Source organism: Trachinotus anak, unplaced genomic scaffold, assembly GCF_046630095.1.
Source record: "Trachinotus anak isolate AG129_WGS33_773 ecotype Australia unplaced genomic scaffold, CSIRO_AGI_Tana_v1 ptg000002l, whole genome shotgun sequence".
NCBI classification, from domain to species: domain Eukaryota; kingdom Metazoa; phylum Chordata; class Actinopteri; order Carangiformes; family Carangidae; genus Trachinotus; species Trachinotus anak.
Window position 1 is genome coordinate 12,496,641 of NW_027273853.1, and position 13,120 is coordinate 12,509,760.

Consider the following 13,120-nt stretch of genomic DNA (forward strand, 5'->3'; position numbering starts at 1 on the left):
TCTAAAACTTGTTTAAGCAACCCTGCCTGAGGTGAAGCAGACTAGGTTTACTAACTATGTCTTCAAACAGACTACACTTTGCAATTATATTCCTCCTTTATGAGAACAGTGTGCTGGAAGGTTTATGTTCAAAAAGTGTGTAAGTTGAATATTGTGCCAACAGTTCTCTGGTTTAGAGCATCAGGCAAGAGGAAACTTTTATCTTTATTACACTGCTTCAGAAAATACATTAAAACAGATTTGTTTGAATGGTCCGAGGAGTGTTTCAGTCAGACATCTCCTTGTCAGTTTTCGCCATTTTTGTCTCTCAGCTGCTTGTTTCCTCATGTGCTTTTCATAATACCTCAGATACATTTTCCACCAAACTGGTTCAAGTCTGGAAGAGGTACATCATGAGTGGTGGAGGAAGTGTTTAAATGCTTAACAAAAGTAAAGGTGCCAAAACCGCATGTAAAACATTTCAATTACAAGTCATGCACTCACCTTGTTACACAAGTAAATATTTTTTTGGATTTACAAGTAGGATTTTGATCTTGCAGCTGATTGAGGTGGAGGTAATTTCAAGTGTTCTAAAAAATGTGTCATCTTTTATAAACTCAGCTTATGTTTTATTTGTAAAATCTTAGTTTGCACAGTAACTATTAACTGTAGCTGTCAAATACATATAATGCAGTAAAAGGTACAATGTTCGTCAGTGAAAAATAGTAACATAAAAGTATAAAGCATATTGAGATGAATTTACTCATGTGAAGTAGACGTAACAAAATTGTGTGTTAGTACAGGACATGAATAAATGTACTTAGTTACCCGACCAAACACGTACCTGCAAGATTAGAGGGGCCGTCACCAGAAAACCATAAAAAGGCCAATTCCAAGGGACTGATTAAGTTTGTTACTCTTGCTCCATTAGAATTACAAATTTCATTAAAAAATTTGAGCTGAGGGAAACAGCTACCTCTCTAATCATTTTAATTAGCTGCTCTGCTCTCAAGAAGTGGCATCACATGGAGAGACGAGAGACTGTGAATGTGAATGATGTGGTATTTTTTTGCATGTGATTAGAAAGATAGATGCGTATTACATTTTAATGTGAATCACCAAAGACAGAAGTCTATATTTTAATCATTTATTTGTGAGAGTAATTTGTATTTCAAAACGTATAATGCTAAACCATGTTCCTGACAGGTGACGGTAGCATATTAAAAGCCACAGTGAAAAAAATCACAATACCAGAGAGGCTGCAGGTTTTTGTGCTTGTATGAAGCCATTTGGAACTCTTTTCACTCCTTCGCCACCAAATGATACTGTTTATTTTAGTTCCTCAGCTTTCACCGAGTGACTTGAGACCAAAAAGGAATCTTAAACCGGTGGAAATGACCCTGTGCAGTTACTGTGGTTTTCAACAGCTTTACAGCGACTGAGTGTCATTAGACGTTCACTGTTTTTCAATGTAGCCAATTTAGCATTGTTCTGCTATATAACATCAACAGACTCATGATGGACAGACAATCACCTGGCACCTGCATTACCCACAATGCAACACAACCTCTGATAGTTTGGTTGGAGACCCAGGTGTCTTATGCAGATAGCAGATAATGTAGCCTTAAGTTGCTAGCTTCAGGCAGAGTGGGCTACAGAGGTCTGGTAAAGTCTGATAAGCTCACCTATCTCTGACTCCACACTCCCTGAGTTTTCATGTTCAAACTTGTAGTCTTCAGACACAGCCAAACCTCACCTCACTTGAGGCAATTCATCAGATTTTGCGCTGCTCCGGTTGGAGCCACAAAAGATTTAAAATTTTTTCCCAAATGCAGTAGCACTCCCCATGATCTGTAAATAGACATTGATGGGTAACACCAGTCCCCCTTTATTAAATGTTTCCCATAATTTAAAACCAATACCTTTGTCTCTCTGATGCAGCCTAAACTCTATCCAATGAGCCAGTTGTTACAATTCACAAATCTGCTTTTCAATAACAGGAAATTCACCGTGGAGCCAACACATATTTGTATGTAAAAAAATATGCTCAACCCATGCTGTCAGTCAAGTTTTGACAACAACTACTTTTCCTGCTGCTGGGGTGGGTGCAGTCAAAGAAACAAAGCTAATAGTTAACCCAATAGAAAGTATAGTTATTTGAAGCAGTTTTATCCTGAAGTCTGAAAGCCTAACCTGATGTCCTAAAGCCTGTTTCTAAGCTAAGTGGTTAATATCAGTGATACTAAAGATATGAACTTACATAGCACAACTTCAGATCATAGCAAACAACATGTTAATTGGCTGGATTGACAATATGAATGCATTCTCTAAACTAAAACTCAACTAAAATGTCAAGAGGGAGTTAATTTTAATATTATTGTGAATTGTCTTAAATGACATAGGCTCACAGTGCAAATTAACATATAGTCTGCATCCTGCCGTTAGCAGAACAGATTCCCATTATAATTTATAGATGCTCGCAGTATGCCAGCAGGCAAAGAATCCAGCGTGTTATCTAAAGGATTCATGCTGCAAGAGGGCCTTTGTGGAGCGAGCAGTGCCGGCCTTTCCCCTGTGTGAAATATGAGCTGATAAAGACAGGATGCTGGCAGTAATAGAGGGTGGGGGGGCTGAAGCAATGGAAGTAAAAGGCAAGCTATATGAGCCCTGAAACCTGAAATCAGCAGTTTCCTGAGAGCCTTATAAGGTCAGCCATGGGAGGCATTTCCAGTATCCATCCACTGATTGCTCACCCTTAGAGGGGAGAGGGGGGTGTAGAGGCTTGGACAGAGGGAAGGGAGGAAGAGGAAAAGAGGGAGGGTTTCTGTTTTTTTTGGTGTCTCAGTACTTTGTGTGTTTGTGAGCCCGTGACTGAGTGCTCGTCCAGGGCCACAGACTCAGAGAGGGGCTCTGTTGATCCCTTTCACTACAGAGGACATTTGAGCCTCTGTGTGATGCAGAGTCACATAAATGTGCTACTTTTTATGACCTAAAGCTTTATAGCATAAGCATGTAGGCTGTAACCTAAAACTATACAGTCACGATGAGTAATGCAGTCTAGACGGCTGAAGCATCTGTTATCTTCTCTTGTATGAGACAGCGCATAAATACTGTAGGTTGTATTCATTTCCTGCCTCTGTTATCGCATGTGAATATTCACAAGGCAACACACACATTAACACTTGCTCACTTCGTGCATCCTGAAGTGATCAGTCAAGTATTAGCCAAGTATCACTCAAGTGTAAATGCCAATAAGATATGTTGGGGTGAGATTGAAATTTGATTTTGAAAACCTACTCATATTAAATAATTTAACTTTTTTTGAAGTACAGTTCAGCCCCACATGACCCCTTACTGTTGCAGTTTTGTAACAGTAATTAGACTGAAAGAAAGATGAAGTAAAGTATAAATATGTTCCTGTTTCTAAGTGGTGGAATGTAACTAAGCACATTTATTCCAGTACCAAAATACTGTAGTACATAGAGGTAATTTACTAGTATTTTAATTTCAAGTATTTACTTAACTAAAGTAAGATTTGAATTTAGGCCTTGGATGTAGGACATTGCTACTTTTATTTAGGTAAAACTACGGTGGCCCTGAGAGCGTAGAACGCACTGCAACTTAAGAAAAACACATGCAAACCATCAAAACACAGGCAAAGCCAGAAAATATCATCATTAATTTGACAACACATGTGCTGCAAATGCTCACAACACAAACAAAACCACACGTGCGCTGCAAATACTCACAACACAACGGAAGAGTCTCGAGGGGACATAAAAAAGTGATGAAGCCGGCTCGGACACACTTGTTGTTAAATGCTTTTTAAAGTTACAAGCACTGAACAACAAGTGCACATGGATGCATTGTAATACATGTGTTATAATACATCCACGTAAGTGCGTCTCAGTCGGGTTCATTTCTTTTTTGTGTTACCTTGTGTTGTGTGTATTTGCAGCACATGTGTTGATGCACATGATAAAGATTTGTTTGTATCTATTTGCATGTGTTTTCCTAAGTTGCAGTGCATTGAGTTACCAGTAAGTAATTTTTACAGATGATCACAGTGTAGATGCAGTTGTATTTCTGTCTGGCAAAGGGGGATGTTTGGATGTTCCCACATGAACATGGAATATGGACAAATCTTGTCTAAGTTACAGACGCATACAGAAATAAAGGTAAAGATCTCTGAACCTGAGACGTTTGTTGTGAGTTTGCTGTTAGAGTTTGATTAGAAATAATTCCCCCGTAAGTCTCATTTTAATGACATTTCATTGCTTGTTGCATCTGTGTACCTCAGTGCGTGGATGTGCTATCTTGCACCTGCTTGAGTAGGTGTGAGTCTGTCCTCAGGGCCCAGTCTGCAGATGGAGAGACCATTTTAATAATGTAGCAGTGCTTTGATGCCCCGCTCTTGTCCTGGGATACTTTATTCTTCATATTTCCCAACTCAAAGGCTTCTTGAGGCCTCAGTCCTTAGGTGGAGTCTCAGGAGTCTGCCTTGTAGCTGAATCCACAGCTGTGAATTATTTAGAGAGCTTTAGTCTTTTGTAGCTACACATATATAAGCCTAGATTTTCATGATGATTCAAATATAGGCTACACACAGCATACTTATAGCAGAACCTAAAGCAAGAATAAGAGAAAAAGTAAAAACATGTTTTTTACAGCAACAACACACATTCAGGTAATTAAACATTCAAGTGTCGTTACCTTGGATTTGCTTTTGTCTCCGCGCACCCACACTCATATTGTGCAAGGTGTTGAAATGAGGTGGGTCATGCAGCAGAGAGGGAGATAAAGAGGGACGAGGGATGATGCAGGGCAGCATCTTTCCAGGGGAGTGGAAGGCCAGCTCAAGAACACATGGAGTTCAGACAATGTTTGTGTCTGTCACAACATGACAGCCGAAAAGAAACAAAACAAAAAAGCAAGAAATGGCTTAGGAACCTCCACACAGACGGAGGTTTGACTCAGTCATTGGCAGTCTCTCACCTCCCACTTTCACACGTGGTAAAACCACGTCAAGATTTTATTCCCATTTTATATGCAGATCTTGCTGAGAGAACTCAGTATTAATCCTCCCTCAGTGTGAGATTTACTGAACTCTGTCCTAACAGTTAAATTTGACATATAAACGGTCAAAATGAGGGAAATAATCTAAATTATAACTAAATTCAATGCAGATTTTTTTCCTTCCACATTATGCTGGTATTGTGCAGACTCTGTTTCCAGATATTCTCTTAGCTGCTTCCTTCCCATCATCCATAAAGCATCATGTAACATATCTGACTCAAAAGGCAGCTCTGGAGTAATCCGATCGCCACATTAATGGCACTCAGAAGATAAATGGTTGCATTCATTTTCTCACTGACTATATTCAGAGCTAGTTTGCGTCTTGATTTATAACACTACAAATAACCCTCTTATTGTGTTAGGAGTTTAAATGTGCTAGACATACCTTTAAGTTTTTCTGATCAAAAAAGATATCAGAAGACTTCATTACATCGTCAACAATGGCCTCTGAATACAATAACATTTTTGACAATTTTTTAAAATACCTAAAATCTGTGGTGTTATGGGTCATATTTGACCCAGTAGTAATTATGGGTTGTTTATGCAGAGAAACACATCGTAAATGTTGTCAAACCATCATCAATGAACAAAAATTACAGCTAAACAAAAATAATTGTAATAAAATCCTATAATAATGGTATAGTAGTGTTGTGTAATAATTTGAATTCATTTGACTTGAATTTAACTGTAGTGTGGCATGCAGCAAATATGATCCTACACACACACACACACACACACACACACACACACTCAAGACAGTCACTTTGTTTTACGTTGTTATTATTTTTGACCTATAGCAGATGTTTGGGACAAATGGGTGAAACGCTTGCCACTGGCCTACAATAGAGGACTCGAGGTAGCTGGTCCCAGTCAGAGGCCGCTGTCCATTTAGACAATAGCTTGGAAAATATGGCACCAAAATCTGGGCAGCTTGTGATGCAGAGAATGGCTATACATGGACCATGTTAATATATACAGGTGTACTTTCATCAGAAAGTATATGTGGTCAATTTTGACCCCACAAATGTAATAATAATTGCTCCTTTTAACATTTAAGAAAACACAGACACACTATCTTGGGACTTATTTTGTTCATAATCAGCCTCTGAGTTGCCAGTTCTATTCATTATAAGCAATAAAATAGGTCAATTGTGCTTGTGTGTGTTTTTAAACTAACAACAATTTGCACACTGTAAGTTAAAAGTGGTCTATGGTACATAAAATATCAAAGTAAGTATATATATTATGATTATAGATGAATAATAAGTTAGTATATAAGTAATAAGTTATTAGTGGTTTTTTTTCAGTATTTTAATGAATTCAAATGCAGGTCAAGTTTGCCCTGAAACACTGAAGGTGTTAACCCTTTTCTAACACATTAGGAGGGTGAAAAGAGAACTAAAGGTTATATCAAAAGGTGATGTGAGGTAAATCAAACCACCTACTTTTTCTGTCATTTCAAATAAAGATGCTCCAGATTGAGTTATTGACAGACACCAGAAAGCTCCAGAAATCAACCTATTTTCATAACAATATGTATTTATGCACACATTTCTCTTTCTCCCTTGATACTTTCTGTACGATCTAATAATTCCAAATTTGATTTCCCTGTGGTTCTTAGTTAACTTGTTTTGGCCTGAGGCACACACGAAGTAGGAGGCAAGAGCACACAGAAGTGGGGCTACTGCTCCCCTGTGAGCCAGAGGAGGGTCTATTTGTGGAGCTATTTCTGTTTCTGTCTGCCAGAGCATCCACAAAGGCTGCCGAGCTCCGGCCAGAGCACATGTGATGGAGGAACTGGAGCAGCAAAGGGGAAGATGGTGGAGACACTGATGATGCTCCTTGGCTTGGTTTCAGGCAAGGACAGAAGCAAACACGGTGCAGGATGTGAAGGAGCTCACTGAGCTGATATCGTGCACCGCGTGTCCTTTGCTTCTCCCCCATGTGGCCTGGTAATTAGACAGGCAGAATGGAGGCCCTCTGTGTCTGTCGATCACAGCCTCTACAGAGAGGTTGCTTACTTGGACTGGGCTTTCTCCCCAACTGGTCACACTCTGCATGGGATGTAGGAGGACAGCCAGCCTTCTCTGACGTTAGCATGGATGGAGGACAGAGCAGCAGATGACATGTGCAAATAGGAGTGGGAAGCTGAACAAAGCATGCTCGTGAGTCACAGCATGGGCACATGAGTGCGCTACTTATAATGACAGGCTTTCAACTTGAGTTCATAATGCGTTCACTCCTTTGTTGTCAGCACTCAAATTGCAGGGGAACATGGATGGAGAGGATTAGAAACATGGAGAGAAGCAATGGGTTTTTTAACCTTGGTGAATAAGAGGAAAAGCAGCAGCAGGCTGATCTGCCACCTAAGCTCACTATCTCTTATATGATCTGTCATAGGTTGAATGTTGAACATGTGCTCACTATTTAGCAGCAAATGTCAGCTACATCCACTTGCTTTGATAAAAGAGAGACTGAAAAAACAATAATCCAAATGTATACACATCATCTGATTCTATTAGAGACGTTTTTATAAATAGAAGAAGCTGCAAAACTTTCTTCATAAATCTTTGTTCTTGTAAGGTGAATGACCAGACCTCTAAACCTGGACGTGTCAATCATGAGAAATTTCTCCTGGTCCAATAAGCATTTTGGTTAAGCACCACTCAGCCAGGTGCAACTGCTATCATCATTCTAATCATGGATTAATGAGATGATTACACCAATTCAAAAAATAGAAAGTCCTGCATTCAAAATCTTATACTTAAGTAAAAGAAATACAGAAGTATTATCAGCAAAACGTAATTAAAAGGTTTTTCCTTTAATTTGTCATCAGTCTGTATCTCATTGTGAACGCTGGGACCTCTGACCTCATTCACATGATTTCCTGGATGATATGCTGTATGGCTCAGGTGTGACATTTTAGCCGGCTCTCCGTGAATCTTTTAGAAAATGAATTCTGTGACAGGTCAAGCTACACCTCACATTTCACACTGTGTCTTGTTACATTCTAACTCAAAAGGCGATGCCAAAGGTCAGGTCAGGCGCAGTAAGAATAGCTGGGAGATTTTTCTTGTCAATGCTTGCCTGCAGAAACTCAATGGACGAAATGGGGACGTACTTTTGCCCCAAATTCTGTACTACCCTATTGTATTTCAATAATTGTTCAACAGTGACACGATGGAAAAAGAAGCCCCATGCTTAAAAACTGGCAAAATTTAAGGCACTTAGACTTTCCTTGTGGGTTGACTGAAATTGCACAGACATTTGTGTCAACATTCAAGTGTTTCTTTCAGCATACTATTACTCACTAAGTGAACTTAAGGCACTAAGTTCAATAAACACATGTCTAGTCATGCTGACCAATGTTTATAAATTGAATCCACAGATTAATTAATGACGTGCCACTGTTTATGAAGGGTTAGGGTTTGGTTGTTTATGTGCTCTTTAACTGATTTCAAGGAGTTTGTAGTCCTGTCATTTCAATTATCCAGTACTTTGTAAGTATCTCAATCCTTTTTAGTATAAATGCACTGTGTATGCAATAAATACACATTACTCTTTACAACACATTATTCTTTTTAGATTATTATTAGATGAGAAAATTCTATGAAGTGCTACAGCAACTTGATACATATCTGGAAGCCTGCTAAATTTTTTTATATGTTCATTGTTGCAGATGCCTGACAAGTTTTGATAAAATGGGTTTGAGAAATACATGTTTTCGATGACTATTATTCAGAGTGTAAAAATGACAATTTCGTCATTTTCCTGCTGGTTTCCGAGCAACTAGACAAAAAATCTGACATAACTTGGAGACAGATTTTCTTTTCGTCGGACTGAGTCCGGCTAGCTGTTTCCACCAGAGTCAATTTTTTTATACTACGCTTATACATATTTATCATGCAGATAGGAGAATAGTCTTATCAATTTTTTCAACTAACTCTCAGCAGGAAAGAGAATGATTATAATGTCCCAAAATGTCAAACTGTTTCTCTAAAGACAATACTTACATGGAAACTATTTTTCAGTAGAAGTTAATACAATGCTTCATAAGACAGAAACGTATACCGTCATGCTGTGTTCACATCATTTTGTTTAAACAGTAATTACCAGCATCTCATTGTGAAAAAGAATTGATGTAAGCATGTGAAGCAGAGATATTGGGAATTTCTGACACCAGCGATATCTCCCTCTTGGTGTAGGGAACTGCAGACATGTCAACAAGTTGTTGTCAGACTGGCTGCAAATGCACAACCACTGGCAGTGACATCAAGATAAAATCCAATATTAAGACTAATACAACTGATTCAAGTCATTTCATAAGATCTATAAAGTGTTTTGAATTTGGCTTCACTAGTTAATGAACATAAATAGCTTATTTAGGCAGTTTGTCTGGTGTGACTGTAAGGTTAGCATTAGGGCTAACCACCTTAGAATAATGTGTGAACACTCCCAAGTGTTTTTTATTCCTGTTCTTACCAATCTGATGACACTGTGTGAATGGCACATTACTCTAATAGTAGAGTTAAACCTACAAGCAGCGCACAGTGAATCAGAGACTGAGTTAGCGATTAAAAACAACCCGATGTAGAGTCACAGTCAAGTCACAGCAGAAACAGGAAATATCAGATGTTCCACAGGCGCCTTGGACAAGAGCTCATGTTTTCATAAGAGAAGAACAGAAAAGCTCCACTGAGGCCAAGGACAATGAAAGGTCACTGTGTGTTAAGCACCAGCAAGTGCACGGTCACTTTACCGCTCAAGTGTTTCCTTATCAGGTGCAAGAGAGAAGCTGTTAAGATACACAGCATCCTTTCTTACTTTGGGAGGAGCTTGTGATTTCTGCCTTTGCTTCTTGCACTCTTCTTTGACCTGTTGAAGCTCATTACGCTTAAATCAGTCCACTATGACGCACAGTAAATCGGTGAATGGGATGACTACAAAATGAGATTACGTCATTTTTCTGGGTCAGTAATTACTCTTTGTAAACAGAAATACACTCTAATCCACTAATTGGTTACTCTACACTAATACAAACACACAAAGGCAGGTAGCTTTACACATACATTTACAAGCACGCACACACACAAATGTACACAAACCCACTGACCCTGCTGGAAGCCCATCCCCCGCTCTCTGTTTCTCTTTGCTAAGAAATACCAGCTCCTCGGCTCCTGGGCTCAGCCATCTGTGACACTCTGAACCTACTGACCTTGTGGAAAAGTAGACCTGTAAATTAGCCTAAAACATTTGGCTGAAACCTTTCCTCCCAAGGATCAGTTGTCAACGTGCTTAGTTATGTTTTGAGGTTATTTCCTCTCTGTTCACACCCATTTACCACCATGCACGTGTGTCTGAGAGGTTTGAAACTGAAATATACACTAGTTTCCATTACATCGTGCATCCTCCTTACATAATTATATGGCTTCCTATGTCTGGTGCTGAAAGAGCATGATTTAAATATGCAACATATCCAGTTAAAATCACTCCTAAATGTCAGGTTGGTTTTCTGTACTGTACTAATACGTGTTTTGCTATTTCATGGCCTTGTTATTTACACAGGGGACATAGAGTCACGACTGCAGTCACAGATAACTATCACAGAGGAAGCTGAGGGGGTGTATCTGGAAAAATAACCCACGGTCTCACTACATGGTCACGTTTTATTGACTAAATGAAAATACCACAGAGAGGATGGGCTTAACTCGGGCGTACTCCAGCCAACACAGTATGAAATCATAAGCAGGAGCAGATTCACATGCACAAAAATATATATGGAAAATTTAGGGTTTTATGGGAACAGAAAAACATATCATTCAGAGGTCCTGGAGCTTGCAGCAAAGGAAGATTTAATGCAGAATAAATGGCTGTAATGTTCAGTGTCCTTGACTGGCTTAGTTTGTGGCTATACATAATTAGCTGTGTGACCATTAAACTGTTTAACCAGGATCCCGCTGAGCTGAGTTCCAACTGATGCTGCTGCGTGAATCCAGACCTCCTTGAAAAGTTAATGGGCCATGGGGGAGGCTCGAGCTAAAATTAGGTAACGGCGTTTCATCCTGACTATGAGATTTTTGCCCAAAGTCCACAGAATCTGCCCCCTCCCCCGCCTCAATCCACCACCTCCCTCCCCCCTTGTCACCACTACTCTTTAGGCTGTTGGCAGATTCATTTGCGCTTGACCTAGTTAATGTCTCCGGAGAGATGGAGGAGTAAACACACGCAACTGCTCCTCTCCAGAAAACCTGGAATTTTCCACACTCCACACACCCAGTCCACAGGCCAGGCCAGTGTCCACAAAAAGGAGAATGAAGGGAACATTTTTGGCATGTAAGCTACTACAGGGGAAAAACCCCAGACTTTACTACTTGATAGCTACTGACATTATACCAGGCCTGGACACAGTGAGGTCATGAAATGACAATTTGATTTAGCCAGATCTTACAAGTTTGTCACTTGCAGTCTCCTGTAATGTTAGTACATTTATATTATTCTGAATGATCTATTTAGTGAAATAAAGTTTTGAGATTACTCCTAAGAGATTAGAAGTATGGAAACATTTACCATAGATGGGTTGTGATCCAGTCAAAGCGGAAGCAATACACCCAGACGTAGGGTTTGGTTTACATTTAAACATAATTTACGTCATCATTTTGATGCAGTCAGTTTGGATCTCCACCCGTGGTCTTGAAAACAGCATAAATGATTCAAGTGAATATACAAAAGAACATAATCTTTGATATAATCAATAACATTAATAATCAATAACATTAATAATAATAATAAACAGCAGACATTTTGACTTGTCAAATGAAAAGCATGGGTATTGCTAATAACATTCACAGTGGCTCAGTTCAAGTATCCCAGTAAGTCATGACAGTGTGACAGTGAGCCAGCATGCACAACACCAGGACCTTGAAACTGAAGCAGCTAAGCAGAATTCAGCCATCACTGATTTGAATATTTTACACCCTGCTTTTCCTACCGTGTGACATGTCTTCTGAAGAGTAGGCTAATCCAGGTGAACCTGCACCAGGGCCTTGTGGGCTGTTTCCGAAAATCATTCCCTCTTTCACTCATTAACCGCTACCTATACAATACAATAGCCAGTCAGTAACTTACTCTCATTCATGAATTGGTGGAAAGTAAACATGTGTGCATGTGTGACACAGTACTGGTGTTTTGCATGCTGGCTCACAGGGACACCTCAATGGAGCAGAGGCATCATTAATATTACTACTGTGTGAAAAAGGTGTAGCCCACCTAAAATCATCCACTTCATGTATCCACTATTGATAACTGACTGTCGAGGACTCTATAGTTTGTCATATTCATTCACTTCACCAGCCTCATGGTGTCTTTGTTTAAAAGAGGATTAGCACTTTTCAGCAGTTTTAAAGTGAAGTTGTACAAAGTGTGTCTAAAAATGCCCGTTGGGGAGAAAGCTGTGGAAAATGCATTCCTGTGGATGCTGGGTACTTAAAAAAAAAACAACAAACAAACAAAAAAAAGCCTATGAAAAACTAAAATTGGTGCTTCATTCAATGAAGTCACCACATGGAGGAGGGACGCTGCTGTTTGCACATGTGTGTACCTGTGGGCAAGAGGGGGAGACATGAGAAAGAGATGACACAAGAAAGGCTGAGGTGACTGACTAAAAGATCACTGAAGGAATTAAGAAAGGAAGATAAAAAATGTGTGGGGGGGCAGGAACAGGATTAATGCACTGTATGTAGAGTGATGGGAGGTGTGTGTGTGTGTGTGTGTGTGTGTGTGTGTGTGTGGGAAAGAGAGAGAGAGAGAGAGAGTCACGTGTATTTCAGAATAAGCACAGAGCTGCACCGGGGCCGATCTGTGGACGACGCAGCAGCAGTAAGTCAGACTCTCAGTCTTTTAGGTCCTTCATGCTCCTTCCACATATATTTTCTGTAGCAACCACACTTTGACACCTGTCCTCCCCCTCACTTATCTACACCCCCACCACCACCACCCCCTCCCTCTTCGTTCTCTTGCTCCCCAGCTCTCTCTTGAGAATCACTCACCTCATGCACACTGCTACCAC